The sequence below is a fragment of the Oncorhynchus clarkii genome, chromosome 25 (genome assembly GCF_045791955.1).
Source record: "Oncorhynchus clarkii lewisi isolate Uvic-CL-2024 chromosome 25, UVic_Ocla_1.0, whole genome shotgun sequence".
Classification (NCBI taxonomy): Eukaryota; Metazoa; Chordata; class Actinopteri; order Salmoniformes; family Salmonidae; genus Oncorhynchus; species Oncorhynchus clarkii.
The window spans coordinates 12300883-12319143 of NC_092171.1; the positions used below are offsets into that span (position 1 = coordinate 12300883).

Sequence of the window (18261 nt, forward strand, 5' to 3'; positions counted from 1 at the left end):
AACTGCCTGTAGCTCAGGCTCTGAAGCAAGGATATGCATTTTCTTGGTACCATTTGAAAGGAAACACTTTGAAGTTTGTGGAAATGTGAAATGAATGTAGGACAATATAACACATTAGATCTGGTAAAAGATAATGCAAAGAAAATAAAGACGTTTTTTTTTCTGGTACCATCTTTGAAATGCAAGAGAAAGGCCATAATGTATTATTCCAGACCAGGTGCAATTTAGATTTTGGCCACTAGATGACAGCAGTGTATGGGCAAAGTTTTAGACTGATCCAATGAACCATTGCATTTCTGTTCCAAATGTTGTATCAAGACTGCCCAAATGTGCCTAATTTGTTTATTAATAACTTTTAATGTTCAAAACTGTGCACTCCTCAAATAACAGCATGGTATTCTTTCACTGTAATAGCTACTGTAAATTGGACAGTGCAGTTAGATTCACAAAACTTTAAGCTTTCTGCCAATATCAGATATGCCTATGTCCTGGGAAATGTTCTTGTTACTTACATGCTAATCGCATTAGCCTACGTTAGCTCAACCGTCCCGCAGGGAACCCACCGATCCTGAAGAAGTTTTAAATACTTAGGGATATGGTTTGATGATAAATTGTCTTTTAAAATGCATATTGATGAACTTTGTAAACAGCTAAAAATCAAGCTAGGCTTCCTCTATAGAAACAGGACATTTATAAATAGAAGACAAATTGTGCACGCTACTTTTATGTCTGTTATAGATTATGGGGATATTATTTGCATGTATGCTACAGCATCAACACTTAAATCGCTGGATGCTACGTATCATTGCGCACTTAGGTTTATTACAGGTGCTAGCTACAGAACTCACCACTTGTGTTTTATATCAAAATGTGGATTGGACTTTGCTGTCCGTGAGACGAGAACAACATGCTCTCATGTTTGTCTATAAAGCACTTCCGAATAAGCTACCTTCTTATTTATCATCAATATTATAATTCCTAAAACCAGGTCTCAAGCATGGATTACACTTGAGGCCCATGCGATTTCCACAGAGTTGTTACACTCCTTGCCTATGGAATAGCCTGCAGACTAAACTTGTCCTCCTGTTGCCCATTTTAAATATTTATTGGAGGATTTTTGTATTGCTTGTAACTGTTTCGGGTAATGCAAGTTATTGTGCTGTTAGGGAATAACCTATATATATTTTACCGTCATTTAACTAGGCAAGTCAGTTAAGAACAAATTCTTATTTTCAATGATGGCCGAGGAACAGTGGGTGTTCAGGGGCAGAATGACAGATGTCAGCTGACCTTGTCAGCACGGGGATTTGAACTTGCAACCTTTCGGTTACTAGTCCAACGCTCTAACCACTAGGCTACCCTGCCGCCCCATGTGTAATCTGTTGGTGTATTTTGTTTGTGTTATCAGTGATCGTTTTGTTTGTCTTGTGTAGTTTCTTAATCATTGTACCTAAACTGTATGTGTAAACATGTATACACAGGGCCCAGCTGTAAAAGAGACCTTGGTCTCAGTCTGTGTTCCTTGTTGAAATAAAGGTATAATAATACTATCACATATCTACAACACAAAATCCATGTGTACATGTGTGTATAGTTCGTATGTAATCGTGTGTGTCTCTTCACAGTCCCCTTCTGTTCCATGAGGTGCATTTATTATTATTCATTTATTTTGATCTAATTTTACTGCTGGCATGAGATACTTGATGAGGAATGGAGTTCCATGTAGTCATGGCTCTATGTAGTACTGTGCACCACCAATAGTCTGTTCTGGAATTTGGGACTGTGAAGAGACTTCTGATGGCATGTCTTGCGGGGTATGCATGGGTGTCCGAGTTGTGTGCTAGTAGTTTATATGCAGAGACCTAATTAATTTGAGAACCATCTAAGCTCATAAGTGCAAGATGGTAGAGAGCACGCACCTAATGTGTTGTGAAATGTATTTTAATGTTGTTAAAATAATGTGTCATAAACACTATACAAAAGAAGGGTATAGAACGTCAGTTTTTCTCAATCAACCATCCACACTTCAGTCCAGTAGGTGGCGGTAATGCATCACAAGCCATGCCAACCGATACGATTCTCCACAGAAGAAAAAAGGTTCGGAGCATGCGCAGAATGCCTTTCATTTCGTGGCCTAGCCAGAGCGTTCATAGAGATAGTATACCTGTGAGCCAGAGAGGTTTCAAACTTTAATTTGGATAGTATTACGCACCTCATAACATAACTAGCTACAAACGTGAAACGACCCTTCAAAAAAAGGGGGGGAAAAAAGGATACAGCTAATTCAATAACATGGTAAGCAAACAGCATATTTAGCCCGTTTTGTGCCAACACAGCAACAGTTTCCGTTAGTCTTTGCAAGATTAGGGTTCGCTTGCGTTAGCTAGCTTCAGCAAGAGATTATGGCTACGTACAGTTAACGTTATTTCATGTAGCTACAGTAATGCTTTGCGTCTTCCTCCGCTTTAAAGAGCGACTGCACCTAAAAGCTACTTCTTGTTTTGAAAGTGGCCTATGAGCCATCGATATGAGTCAAACATTCATTCTAGTGTCAAAATTGACTAAGTGTAAGTAGTATAATGTTGGTAATAAAGTCAGTCGTTCAAAACGGAGATTTGCGAGATGATAGGAAGCAATGGTATGTCACGGAATGAAGGGTATGCAACAGTTGTCTTTGGCTAGATGCTACATCCAGTAACGGTATGGCATTCAGCTCAGAGTTAAATGCTGCATAGTTTCTGGCTCAGATGCCATGTTCAAGACAACTGGGAACTCGGAAAAATACGAGGTCAAATCATAACCTCTGATTTCCAGGTCGGGAAGTAGGAGTTCTAGAAAGAGGCCCAGGTTGGATGACCGTTCAAATCGATTTTTCCTATTCGGGGCTAGTTTCTTTTTTACCCCCAAGTTACCAGTTCTGAACGCTCGGATGTCGGGAGTTTTCTGAGATCGCAGTTGTTTTGAACGCAGCATGAGTTACAATATCTTGCATAAAATTCGACTCAGAGTTACATTCAGCGTTCATAGGTTGACCACATTTGAAAATAGAGAATGCAAGACAAAATGATGATTTTGCAAGACAGTTCAATTTCCATATAATTGGCGCCAGATTTCACTGCGAATATTCTAAAACCTGCATAAAAACAATATGCGCGTTTACCTACCAGAGATGTTTCCATAAAATGTGCTTTTTGCGCATAAAGGGCTGTCCGTGATTTTTTTAAATGTAACATTTATTTAACTAGACAAGTCAGTTAAGAACAAATTGTTAATGACGCCTACCAAAAGGCGAAGGACCTCTTGCGGGGATCGGGTCTGGGAATAAAAATATGTAAATAAAAATATAGGACAAAACACACATCGCGACGAGAGACAACCCTACATAAAGAGACCTAAAATGGACAGACAGCATGGCAGCAACACATGACAACACAGCATGGTAGCAACACAACATGACAACATGGCAGCAGCACAAAACAGGGTACAAACATTGTTGGGCACAGACAACAGCACAAAGGGCAAGAAGGTAGGGACAACAATACATCAAGCAAAGCGGCCACAACTTTCAGTAAGAGTGTCCATGATTGAGTCTTTGAATGAAGAGATTGAGATACAACTGTCTTGATTGAGTGTTTGTTGCAGCTCGTTCCAGCGAACTGAAAAGAGGAGCAACCCAGGCATGTGTGTGCTTTGGGGACCTTTTAACAGAATGTAACTGGCAGAGGTAGTAATCACACCTGTGGGAAGAGGGGCATTCTTCTTACCAAACCACAAAAAAACATTTGTTTTGGAGGTGTTCATGATGACGTAGTGTACATAAAAATAACTTTTGTGGTTACAATAGAAAATACATGTTAATGGGGTTTCATTACATTTTCAACTCTACTAATATAGCAAATGTGCACACTCTGGTCTTGGCACGTGTGCTGTAGCCAACAGCTCGCAGATGCAGTGTGGGTAGGCTACCTACATGATGATATTATTATAGGGCTGGGCGGCAGTATACTGTATTTTACTATATACCGTGCTGATTTTGGCATGTAAATCTTGGTGGGAGGGGGGAAAAAAGTGGGATGCATGCCAGCAAAGCCACAACACTAAACAATACATTAATTGTACTATAACGGTGACAAACGGTGCCAACAAACAGCCTACTGCTGTCCCAACAGCAGTCCCAACATCTTACCATGGCTACACCTAGCTATCAGCGGAGCCTTGTGTGGCAGCAAAACACTTAATTCAGCCTCCTTTACTGCCTTTTTTTTAACATAGCTGATATGGATGACATGCTTAAACAAATGTGGTTTCTAATGAAAATTGAGACTATGGCATAAGGGAATGACAAGTAAGACATTAATGAGTGAGCTAGGATGGACGCAGTCAATATAACTATTTGTTTAGCACTTTTGAAATGTACAGCGACAGAATTCAGAACATGGGCCGTTCTTAGTGTTCTCACTGTACACCAAGTAGGATAAATAAAGGAGGCATATAAGCAGACAATGAAAGCTCTAACAATATTTGATGATTACATTTCTCTAAAACAGGTTATAGGCTACATGTGCACCAGCAAGTCAGAACAGTAGGTGAAATTAAGAGGGGTAAATAGACCAAATTATTAGGGTGAGGCACATGGGCTACTAACATCTTACTACACAACATACACTTAGTATTACTTTCTTAGCTACAGTACACATATCTCCCTGTCATATTACATCGTGTATGCTGCTGCATAAATAACATGTTTGGACTCACCTTGTTGTGCTGTGCTCACTTGAACAGGAAGGTGGCGCGGCGGTCCTTCGTGGGCAAATTTTGCCATCAAAGTCTGGCATTCTCTGGATTTATGGTGCTTTCAAAATAACTGGGAACTCAGAAAAAAACAAGGTTATTAACTCAATTTTATATATATATATATTTTTTTTTAATAAAATTGAGTTAATAAAGTCACACTCAAGAAAGCAAAAAAGACACCATGTTTGTGTGTGGCTTTATTAACTCAATTTTATAAATATATATAAAATGTAGTTAATAAAGCCACACACAAACATGATCTCTTTTTTTGCTTTCTTGAGTAAGGCAGCTCCAAAATGCAGGTGTTTCAGCCTAGCTCAGTGCAGTCTGTGGTGGTGGGGCAAACCAGTAGTAAATATGGAGCATTGCACCGTGATTGACTCAGTGTTCTGTCACTCATATGGACACCTCGTCACCGCCAAGTCTATGGGTAAAGCTAGAAAATTCTAGCCCCTTGGTTGTTGACATAGAGTTACATTAGAAGTGCCCATCCAAGAAGGCTCGAGGTCATTGGCCACAGATAAAATGACGCCAAATCACGTTATATGTACAGTAGTTTTGATTGGACTGACATCATGCTTTCAAAATCTTAGCTAGCAGTCATTATCATGAATCAAGTCAACAATCTACTAGAAAATACTTTTTAATCCTTGTCATATGGTGAGATAATGGCGAGAAATTATAGACAAAACGTATCGGTGCTCATCGGCCATTGGACATAAACATTACACAACAAGTTGGAAATCGCAAATTCAACAATGAGTAGTTTGGAAGGAATCCGTGAGAGTGGCTAATGTTAACTGCAAGCATTGCAAAGCAATCACTAGCCTGCTATTCAGTGTGTATATATATGTATATACACACACACACATATTTTTTTTTACATTGTTTACATACTGATATGTGACACGTATCATTACCAAAATAACATGCAAAATAGGCCAGCCCCACCTGCCCTGAATGACGCGTTGCCACTGACAAGATACCCTGTATTGATGCATGGACCGGTTTGGGTTTTTACTTTACCTTCTGTAACGGTATTTCAATGTTTGGTTTGTTAAATGTGACATTGAACTCAGGCGTATGTAATGTCCGTTTTTATAGTTTACTCCGTTCGCTACTTGAGTCGTCTTTCCGCTTCCCAACCCAGGCCCTGCCTTGTCACTCAAGGAAGGAGCAGTTACTCGACCACGGAGTCACAAGCACTTTCTTGCCGTTCACTCTGCATGGTCAGATAGATGCAACAAGATGTTGGTGAAAACAATGCTGCTTTCCACAAGTACACTATTCGTTTTTGTATCTAAATGTCTGCTAGTTCGCTAATCGCTAGTTGTCTGGCTAGCTAGTTTGCTAAATCGGAGCAAACGTGGCTGGTGCTGGTGTAGGCCTAGATAAGCATATTGTTTGCAATGGTATCTTAAATCAGAGAGGAATAAGTGAAACTAGCTTAGCTACATGAGGTAAGAACATGGAATGTAACATCTAATTAGGGTCCCCTGGAAACAATGACCAACACTTTGGTTTTATACCCTGTCAATAATTCCTCCCTGGCTTATTCATTAGTTGTCATGTCGAACAACAATGAATTCAAGGTGCTGCCCAATATATTCCAACTATAGAATTAGAATAATAATTATATTTTCATGATTCCAACAGTTCACCAATAACTAGGCCTAGAATATTTGCCCATATGCAGCCCTGCGTGGTACAGTGTGGAAATGATAACAAAAGTGCAAGAAATGCAGACATTTTAGAAAATGCTGAACATTATTTTAGTTTGAAGTTGGATTGAACAGTATAAAACAATCAGAAAGCCCCATTGAAATCACTTATTTGTGTTGCCACCCTAGTGTCATAAACTACTCAAAGCATATTTAGAACTTTAATTAATCCAAAACATAAAATATCGTCAAAAATGAGAGAGATATTGTGATATGATGTTTTGGCCATATCGCCCAGCCCTAGATTATTATGGGCAAAATTTATTATTTTAATTTGTCAAATGGCAGCCAAGCATTGATCATCATGTCACCAGAATAATTACCGACATATTTCCATCAAGCTTTTTGTGACATTTTTTTTATCCGACATGTACTTTACTCGCATGAAAAGGTTGGATGGAAACATGGTTAGTGTAGCCTACATAAATACAAAATGTTGTCAACATTCTTCACATTTTACTGCTGAAATGTCCTGACTCCATCTGCATGCCAATCATTTCATCTCAATCAGTTTCATGTGAAGTTGCATTTAGATCTTCAATTACTTTTTAGTGAGCATATTAAAGATGGTGTTAACTACGGTTGTGGTGGTCACGACATTTTGTCAGCCGGTGATTGTCATGCAAATAACTGTCTCACATACCATTAATTAACATAAAACACGTTTAGCATCTCCTGACCTTTTGATACATCAACATTTTACAAAGTCAAATCCATTTAATATAGCCAACAGTTCTTTTAGCAGACAAGATTTACTTCGAATTCTGTGGCATTATTGTATATTATTTTATAGAATGAAGAATACAATTGAACATAGCTGAATAAAATAAAAATTATTTTTTTCTCCAAATTATTTCAGAGGGATTGCGCACATGCAGCTGTTCTGTGTTGAGCAGTTAACAAAAAAAACAGGTCCTATATGATTATTTTCAAGTTATCTTTGCAACTTTAGTTGTGATACAAACGTTAGGCTATATGCTTTGATTTTTAATACATTCTAAGGTTGCATGATGCAACTCTAATGATGATTTGAGAAATGTTGCATGAAATGCATGGGCTCTGCTTTGTTTCTTGCACAGGCTGCACACACTTCATCAGTCTCTCAGTCACAATTTGACAAGCACTTGATAACATTCTCACCCATCAAACAATTTAATATAATCTGGTCTTTATATATAGCCTATAGGTGGAATAATGTTTTATTTAGAATGGCCCACAAAATAAAACTAATCTGTGGCCTGCATTTGAATAGCGAGTGGATGTCACGCTTGTTTTTAACATGCCAGCATAGGCAGCGCGTCCAAAAGGCTAGGGGAATGTAAGCTTTTCCTAAAGTAAATTGAATAAAGTTTCCAAAATGATATAGCCTTTAATAGCCTACTCACATCTATACAGAAATACAATAATTCAAAATGGGCTACTAAAGCATGATTTGGCCACAGAGGATCATTTAGCTTATTTTTAAATCGTATTGCCTACAGTTGGAAGGAAAGGCAGCGCATGCAATTTGGGCAGATTATTGTTGAGTTGCGACTGTCTGTGAAAAGTAGAGGCCAAAGCAGGCATATCACAATATTTCTAAATACAATTGCAGAAAAACATAGTTATTGTTGTAAAGAGAAGGCAACTAAAAGACAGATTAATATTTTCATTATCCAAATTCTCAATTGAATTGAGTAAACAACAGTATAGTCTATCTTATTGGCGCCAGCGGAGAGGATCGGCAATGTCCCCTGTGAGTGCGCCCTGAGCATATTCACTGTTTATCATTGTTGGGTCAGGGCTCCTTAAGTTGTTGTTTTTTTGACAATATTTTCCTCCTCCAGTTTAGATGGACGCCAGATTCCACTTGTCTCCCCTTCTCGTAGGCATGTCATATGCACCACATTGGTTTTTTAAAAAGGTTTGTCAGTGTCAGCAGAGTAGGCTACCCTGTAATTTGTCATATTAAAAAAGTTCTGCTAATGTCTCCAGTCATGTAAAGTGTAGTAGAATTGCATGAAATGTGTTAATAAAAGGCCCCATTTTTTCCATGCTAAGAAAGAAGGAACGTATATGATATACCCTAGGCCTATACGCACTTAGCCATGTATTGAAGTCTTTTTTGTTGTTGTTACGAACAGTGATTGAGTTATATTATTAGTCTAAATTATGACGATCGAAATCTAATCATATTAGGAATACTAGGCTATCTTACACAAGTCTGCAATGTGATAATGCATGCAATGCTTTTTTATAAAGGTGCATATTTATGGTGAAAATTGGCTTCTCCAAACTTGAAATTCACGCGTGCTATGTATGCCAGGTTGTAAAGCAGATTTAATGTGCTTCACTTTAAGAATTGAGCAATAAATATATCTACACGAGATGGCTGGGATCCTCTTTTAAATAGTTGCCTGTCAAAACTCTGTTTTCACATGCCATTGGTCAATGACTGGGCTTATAAGAACACGTTTCACTAGGCCCTGTAGGCTATGTGCTCTCTTAACGTTACCTTTTTAGTTATTTGGCCACTTTATTTGTCACTATGATTTGAAAAAGGCATGCTGTTTCTTGCATTACTGCACATGCTGGGCATCATTACATTTGACTATTTTTTTTATTTTTATCCCCAATTTCGTGGTATCCAATTGGTAGTTAGTCTTGTCTCATCGCTGAAACTTCTTTATGGACTCGGTAGAGGCGAAGGTTGAGAGCCGTGCATCCTCCGAAACATGGCCGTGCATCCTCCGAAACACAACCCGCACTGCTTCTTGACACAACGCCCGCTTAACCCAGAAGCACCTATGTGTAGGAGGAAACACTGTACACCTGGCGACCGTGTCAGCGTGCATGCGCCCGGTCCGCCACAGGCGTCGCTAGAGCGCGATGGGACAAGGACATCCCGGCCTGCCAAACCCTCCCCTAACCCGGACCACACTGGGCCAATTGTGCGCCACCCCATGGGTCTCCCGGTCGCGGCCAGCTGCGACAGAGCCTGGACTCGAACCAGGATCTTTAGTGGCACAGGGATGCAGTGCCTTAGACCACTGCGCCCCTCGGGAGGATTGCCCATTGGGGAGTAGCAGCAATAAAACAATTGTAATTGGATCGCAATTGGATATCATGAAATTGGGAGAAAAATGGGGTAAAATTTAATGTATGAAATTAATTCCGGAAAGTTGTTAGTCTCAGCCTCTTCCCTGGGTAAAACCATATCTAAGAACCGGTGTTGTACTGTATTACTATGGGGTGGCATAGGTCAACACACTTATCCCTCTACAGCTACATATACAGTGCATATTCAGACCCCTTGACTTTTTCCACATTTTGTTACGTTACAGCCTTATTCTAAAATTGATTAAATACAGTGGGGCAAAAAAGTATTTAGTCAGCCACCAATTGTGCAAGTTCTCCCACTTAAAAAGATGAGGCCTGTAATTTTCATAATGGGTACACTTCAACTATGACAGACAAAATGAGAAAAAAAAATCCAGAAAATCACATTGTAGAATTTTTAATGAATTTATCGGCAAATTATGGTGGAAAATAAGTATTTGGTCACCTACAAACAAGCAAGATTTCTGGCTCTCACAGACCTGTAACTTCTTCTTTAAGAGGCTCCTCTGTCCTCCACTCGTTACCTGTATTAATGGAACCTGTTTGAAGTTGTTATCACTATAAAAGACACCTGTCCACAACCTCAAACAGTCACACTCCAAACTCCACTATGGTCAAGACCAAAGAGCTGTCAAAGGACACCAGAAACAAAATTGTAGACCTGCACCAGACTGGGAAGACTGAATCTGCAATAGGTAAGCAGCTTGGTTTAAAGAAATCAACTGTGGGAGCAATTATTAGGAAATGGAAGACATACAAGACCACTGATAATCTCCCTCGATCTGGGGCTCCACGCAAGATCTCACCCCATGGGGTCAAAATGATCACAAGAACGGTGAGCAAAAATCCCAGAACCACACGGGGGGGAACTAGTGAATGACCTGCAGAGAGCTGGGACCAAAGTAACAAAGCCTACCATCAGTAACACACTACGCCGCCAGGGACTTAAATCCTGCAGTGCCATACGTGTCCCCCTGCTTAAGCCAGTACATGTCCAGGCCCGTCTGAAGTTTGCTAGAGAGCATTTGGATGATCCAGAAAAAGATTGGGAGAATGTCATATGGTCAGATGAAACCAAAATATAACTTTTTGGTAAAAACTCAACTCGTCGTGTTTGGAGGACAAAGAATGCTGAGTTGCATCCAAAGAACACCATACCTACTGTAAAGCATGGGGGTGGAAACATCATGCTTTGGGGCTGTTTTTCTGCAAAGGGACCAGGACGACTGATCCGTGTAAAGGAAAGAATGAATGGGGCCATGTATCGTGAGATTTTGAGTGAAAACCTCCTTCCATCAGCAAGGGCATTGAAGATGAAACGTGGCTGGGTCTTTCAGCATGACAATGATCCCAAACACACCGCCCGGGCAACGAAGGAGTGGCTTCGTAAGAAGCATTTCAAGGTCCTGGAGTGGCCTAGCCAGTCTCCAGATCTCAACCCCATAGAAAATCTTTGGAGGGAGTTGAAAGTCCGTGTTGCCCAGCAACAGCCCCAAAACATCACTGCTCTAGAGGAGATCTGCATGGGGGACTGGGCCAAAATACCAGCAACAGTGTGTGAAAACCTTGTGAAGACAGAAAACGTTTGACCACGGTCATTGCCAACAAAGGGTATATAACAAAGTATTGAGATAAACTTTTGTTATTGACCAAATACTTATTTTCCACCATAATTTGCAAATAAATTAATTAAAAATCCTACAATGTGATTTTCTGGATTTCTTTCCCTCATTTTGTCTGTCATAGTTGAAGTGTACCTATGATGAAAATTACAGCCCTCTCTCATCTTTTTAAGTGGGAGAACTTGCACAATTGGTGGCTGACTAAATACTTTTTTGCCCCACTGTAAATAAAAATCCTCCTCATTCTACACATACTACCCCATAATTATAAAGCAAAAACAGGTTTTTAGAAATGTTTGCAAATGTATAAAAAATGAAAAACATACCTTATTTACATACAGTTGAAGTCGGAAGTTTGCATACACAAATACATTTAAACTCAGTTTTTCACAATTCCTGATATTTAATCCTAGTAAATATTCCCTGTCTTAGGTCAGTTAGGATCACCACTTTATTTTAAGAATGTGAAATGTCAGAATAATAGCAGAGAGAATTATTTATTTCAGCTTTTATTTCTTTCATCACATTCCCAGTGTGTCAGAAGTTTACATACACTCAATTAGTATTTGGTAGCATTGCCTTTAAATTGTTTAACTTGGATCAAAGTTTCAGGTAGCCTTCCACAAGCTTCCCACAATAAGTTCTCCTGACAGAGCTGGTGTAACTGAGGCAGGTTTGTCTTGACTTTTGCCTTATGGCAAGGTGCTCCATCATCTTGGAAAAGGCATTGTTCATCACCAAACTGTTCCTGGATGGTTGGGAGAAGTTTCTCTCAGAGGATGTGTACAGTTCTTTATTCATGGCTGTGTTCTTAGGCAACCTTGTGAGTGAGCCCACTCCCTTGGCTGAGAAGCAAAGTGGCTTCTTTGCTGCCCTTCTTGACACCAGGCCATCCTCCAAAAGCCTTCGCCTCACTGTGCGTGCAGATGCACTCACACCTGCCTGCTGCCATACCTGAGCAAGCTCTGTATTGGTGGTGCCCCGATCCCACAGCTGATTCAACTTTAGGAGACGATCCTGGAGCTTGCTGGACTTTCTTGGGTGACCTGAAGCCTTCTTCACAACAATTGAACCGCTCTCCTTTAAGTTTTTGATTATCCGATAAATGGTTGATTTAGGTGCAATCTTACTGGCAGTAATATCCTTGCCTGTGAAGCCCATTTTGTGCAAAACAATAATGACGGCACATGTTTCCTTGCAGGTAACCATGGTGGACAGAGGAAGAACAATAATTCCAAGCACCACCCTCCTTTTGAAGCTTCCAGTCTGTTATTCGAACTCAATCAGCATGACAGTGTTATCTCCAGCCTTGTCTTCGTCAACACTCACACATATGTTAACGAGAGAATCACTGACATGGTGTCAGCTGGTCCTTTTGTGGCAGGGCTGAAATCCAGTGGAAATGGCTTTGGGGGATTCAGTTCATTTGCATGGCAAAGAGGGACTTTGCAATGAATTGCAAGTCATCTGATCACTCTTCATAACTTTCTGGAGTGCAAATTGACATCATACAAACTGAGGCAGCAGACTTTGTGAAAATTTATATTTGTGTCATTCTCAAAACTTTTGACCACGACTGTATACTGCAGCTAATACAAAGCACCGGGATACATTTTTCAACTAACCTTTACTTGACAATACTTTCTTTGTTCCCGATTCAGAAGTAGCTTGTCTCTTTATAAATGTCTGTTAACAGTTTCAATTAGGTACTGAAAATTAATTAAAATACAAAATCCACGTTTTGTACAGTGAGAAATGCCTCTTGCATGTGTTTGGGTCACATGGTTGCATTGCTTAGAACTGATAGTTCCTGCAAATATGTTGGAAAGTGCGAGATGCCCTCCAGCTAAAATGGTGAGGGAACTCCTCACGAATATTAACTTTTTATTGGAGTTCCACCTGCAACTAGAAACGGGCGTTTCCGAATTGATAACAAAGAAAGTAATACCAAGTAAAAATTGGTCTAGAATTTGCTGTTTACCCTTAACACTAGCAGCATGTCAACAGCTATCCACAAGCTGTAACAGCTTATGTTGGACTACTTCATATGATTTATTAGCTAGCTAACGTTAGGTTGCTAGTAGTGAAGCACCAATATCCAATATTTTCCTTGCCAAAAAAAAACGATACCGATATTTACAATTTTAGCGGCCTTTTAAGCATTCTAGTATAGTTAAATAGTTAACACACATGGATGCAGTGGTCTAAGGCACAGCTTCTCAGCGCAAGAGGCGTCACTACAGTCCCTGGTTCAAATCCAAGCTGTAACACATCCGGCCGTGATTGGTAGTCCCATAGTGCGGCGCACAATTGACCCAGCATTGTCCGGGCCGTCTTTGTAAATAAGAATTTGTTCTTAACTGACTTGCTTAGTTAAATAAAGGTTACACACACACACACACACCACACTGACCAAAAAGTTATTTTGTTGGCATTTACGTATGTCCCCATTACCAGTAAAACATAATCAAAACCTATTTATTTTGTTTTTCATTTGTTCAGTTATTTCATTCTCAACCAGGATTTCTATGGAATGCCGTTTGTCTTTGTGTGTCATAAAAAAACGATACAATTCAAATAACACTATTTGACATCTGTTTTTAGTTAGCTAACTATATAGCTGGGTGTCATCTAAAATAACCATCATTTATAAGACAGTTCTTATTTAATTAATGGTGGTCGGACCCATCTGTGAAGCTAACCACAATAAGGATTAGCCACAATAATGGACTTTGCGGTTAGCCTTCAAAATAAAAGTATGGCATAATTCTATTTGTATTCATTTGCATTACTGTCAATTACATACTTTTATTTTGAAGGCAAACCGCAAATTCCACTATTGTGCCTAATCCTTATTGTGGCTTGCTTCACAACCCCAGTGCGGTCAGCCTCACTAGCCAGATGAAGCCAGCTGGCTGCTTATAACGTTATCTTTGGGCAACAGGGTTAAGTAGCTGGCTAGCTATTTATTCTCATGAACCGAAGTTCAATTTCAATAGGCGAACAACAAGTGGCAACCTAGCTAATACTTACTCACAAGGATTCCTAATCATTGCTAAGAATAATGAAAATGACTGCAGGTTCTACTGGTCATTGTTTCAGGCTGGTTGTATTGGTGCTAGCTAGGTACCAAGCTAAAGCTAGTTACCCCAGAAGTTGCAGTCAAACAAATGATGCTATATTACCAACGCGGTATTGTAAACACATCGTTCGTGGCCAGTGTTTGCTTGTTTGCAGATTTTTTTGTACAGGTTTGACTGTGCTACTGTATCTTTTTTTCACACGCAAAGACATAAACGGCATTCCATAGTATGTATGTTGTGGAGCTAATAGCAGTGACGCTATTACTGTGTAACTCCAGTAGGGCAACATCTGAAAAATAGCGCACCAACATCACCAACAGCAGAGAATGGTTGATTGTCAAGGGCAATGAATCCCATTATCTTGGCTTTAATGGATTTCGCCTTTGGTTTGTCTCGCTTTGAGTTGTCTCATTACGTCACGTACCTACGTTATATAGGTATGCACGTCAGCTTTGACATCGGTTTTGCACATCGGGATGTTAAACTAGACATTGGCCGATTCCGATGTTTGCATTTTTAGCTAATATCGGCCGATTCCGATATGTTCACCAATATATCGTGCATCCCTAGTTGCTAGCTAGACTCCTCTTCGTGTTGTCTCATTTCCCAAGGTGAAAGACTTGGGTTGTTCTTGATTTGCGGTGGCATTTACGTTCCTCGCCTTTGCAACCATGAAAACACTTAAAATTACTAACAGTTACACATCATACATGTTTTTGTTTATATTGAACTGTCCCACTTGCTACTACACCTTTTCATAAATCTAGTGTGTGTTGTATACAGATATTGAACTTGACCCACCTACATAATATCTGTTGTCATTATTCTAGGATTGTGAGGACAGTGCCAGCATGTCTCTTCCCCACCACCCTGATCCCGAACCTACAGAGTCACTGGCTCCTGATTGTAACAGTGGAACTCTTGCACTGCTGCTGGAAGACTGCATTAATCTGCTGGGGCCAAATGCAGAGTCTATGAAACTGGAGGAGGTAGCGTAGTAAGCCTACATTACCAAGTGATGTAGTTTGTCCGTGTTTATTAGTCCATTCGACACCACCTACACTCTGTTTATGTTGTGTTTATTTTAGGATTGTGAGGACATTTCCAGCCTGTCTTTTCCCCACCAACCTGAGCCCAATATGCCCCTCAAGTGGGTAACAGTACTGCTGGAAGACTGCAGGAAATCACTGAGTCCTGGCTGTAACAGTGGAGCTCAGTGGACACTACTGCCTCTCAAGAGAGTTCGAGTACAGCTGGAGGACTGCAGAAAGAAGCTTGGGCCAAATGCACAATCTATACAACTTGAGGTTGTTGATAGCAGAGGATCATCTCATCCAGGTATTTGATCAAATTTGCAAACCCTTATTATGCATTTGGTTATATTTGACTTGTGTTGATGAACTTGATGCTGACTCTCTTCTCTGTGTAGCCCAAGACCCTCTCCCTCACAAAGGTGTAAAGCCCAACCAACATGTAGAGCTTGGAGAGAATTCATCTGCATCAACCGAACATGGAGAGATCTCTGCTCCAGGAGAGCTTGGCAGGAACTCATCTGCAACAGATCTTAAACTAAAGGATGCCAACAAAACAAAAAGACCTCACCACTGCTCTCAGTGTGGTAAGAGTTTCAAAACACCAAATGATCTAAAAGTACATCAGAGAATGCACACTGGAGAGAAGCCTTACCACTGCCCTTATTGTGGGAAGGATTTTGCTCAGCCTGGTTATTTTAATGTGCACCTGCGACAGCACACTGGAGAAAAGCCTTACCAATGCTCTGAATGTGATCAATGTTTTTCACGTCCTGACAGTTTCAAATTACACCAAAAAGTTCACATGAAAATTCATACTGAAAAGAAGCCTTACTACTGCTCTGACTGTGGGAAGAATTTCTCTCAGGCGAGTTACTTTAAGATACACCAACGAATTCACACTGGAGAAAAACCATACCACTGCTCTGGCTGCGAGAAGTGCTTTACTACATCAGCTGAATTGAAATTGCATGAGCGGGTACATTCAGGAGTTAAACCTCACCACTGTGCTGACTGTGGGAAGAGTTTTTCTGTACTTTCTCGATTACGAAGACATCAACTTACACATACTGGAGAAAAACCTTTCTCCTGTCAACAGTGTGGAAAAGGTTTCCCTGAGAAATTTAGTTTACAAACACACCAGCAAATACATATCGGAGAGAAGGCTTTTAACTGCTCTGACTGTGGGAAGAGTTTTACCTTAAAACGTTACTTAACAATTCATCAAAGATCACACACTGGACAGAAACCGTACAAATGCTCTGTCTGTGGGAAGGAATTTGCACGAGGCAGCAACTTCATAGCACACCAGCGAGTACATACTGGAGAGAAGCCATACTCCTGCTCCTTTTGTGAGAAACGATGCTATACATCAACTGATCTAAAAATTCATCAGAGAATGCACACAGGAGAGAAACCATTCCCTTGCCCTGATTGTGAAAAACGCTTCAGTGCAAAAGTTCAACTAACAGCTCATCAGAGAGTGCACACAGGCGAGTTGCCTTACTCATGCTGTGAATGTGGGAGGGGCTACCCACACCTGCAAAGTTTGAAGTACCACCGGGAAAAACAACACAAATTGAAAATCTCACCACTGACGAAGACGACTAAGAAGAACACAATGAAATAACGTGCTACATTTCTCATTGTCAATCCGAGCAAGACATTGTTGAGTCAGTTGATACTGGAAAGGGGCTTTGTATCACAGTTAGTAGTGTGAACTGAGATGTTCAGCATTAGGATCCCCTTCATACACCAGAGAACACGCACTGGAGAAAACCCTCGAAGGGTGTCGTTATGCGTTGATTTATTCTTTGCTATTTAGGTGGCAGTGTACGACACAGGGCCAGTTTCCCAGAAACTGGTCCCGGATTAAGCTATTTCAACAGAGATTCTCCCGTTGCGCAAGAGGTGTGTGAAGATACTAAGGAATAATTTGTGCCTGAAATTTCAACCTGTTTTAATGGGATGGAGTTCTAGCCTCTGGTGACATCACCAGGCAGTAAATGAGTTAATATACCAATAAGAAATAGTTCCAAACCTCTCTGCCAATAACAGCTTGTTTTCAGTTTTACACTCCCCACAAAGACCACTCCCAGACCGTCCTAGCAAAATTCTTGCTTGAGAAATGGGTCTTTGCTACGAAGCTATTTTTGTTTGTTTTCATTTAAAATGCTCACAAATAATCACAGTAAGGTACTTAAGTGTTATCTAGAAATGTAATATTGAGATAAAAACGGCTGCAAGGATGCCAATATATTTGTCTGAAACTGTGCTGTACAATATTCAAATCCTGCTTTATGTGCCCTCTTGACTCCTGAAAATGTTAGTTATTTTGCTGCTTACTGTGCTCCCCTCCCCCCCAATTGAAAACAATTTAAGAGATTAACCAATTGCAATCTAATCAAAGTATTTGTATACAAATTGATAAAACACGTTCACTTTTTAATAAAAAAAGTCATTTGTATTTTACTCAGTCACTACAGTGCCTGCTTTACACCACTCCAGCCGACACTTGGCATTGCACATGGTGGTCTTGGGATTGTGTGCAGCTACTTGGCCATGGAAACCCATTTCATGAAGCTCCCGACAAACAGTTATTGTGCTGATTGATGTTGCTTCCAGAGGCAGTTTGGAACTCAGTAGTGAGTGTTGCAACCAAAGATAGACGATTTTACATGCTAGGCACTTCAGCGGTCCCGTTTTGTGAGCTGTGTGGCCTACCACTTAGTGTCTGGAGAAATTGTTGCTCCTAGACGTTTCCACTTCAAAAATACATTTGCAGTGTTTACCGTGAATGCAGTCTCCGCTAAAGAGGTAACATTGCCTTTAAATTTCAATCACGCTGTAAAACTGAACTTCTGTGATGTGGATTGAATAGAACCCTACATTTAGCTCAATATGCAAACTA

The 18261-nt window shown here is 40.2% G+C and overlaps 1 long non-coding RNA gene across 1 annotated transcript; it reads left to right on the forward strand.

Annotated features, from left to right (window-relative positions):
- The first annotated feature begins 2129 nt into the window (after window positions 1-2129).
- LOC139383560 (uncharacterized) lies at window positions 2130-17822 on the forward strand. Its single transcript, XR_011628746.1, has 4 exons — window positions 2130-2295; window positions 15150-15308; window positions 15408-15657; window positions 15749-17822. It is a non-coding gene; the product is annotated as an uncharacterized lncRNA (long non-coding RNA).
- Window positions 17823-18261: the final 439 nt, after the last annotated feature.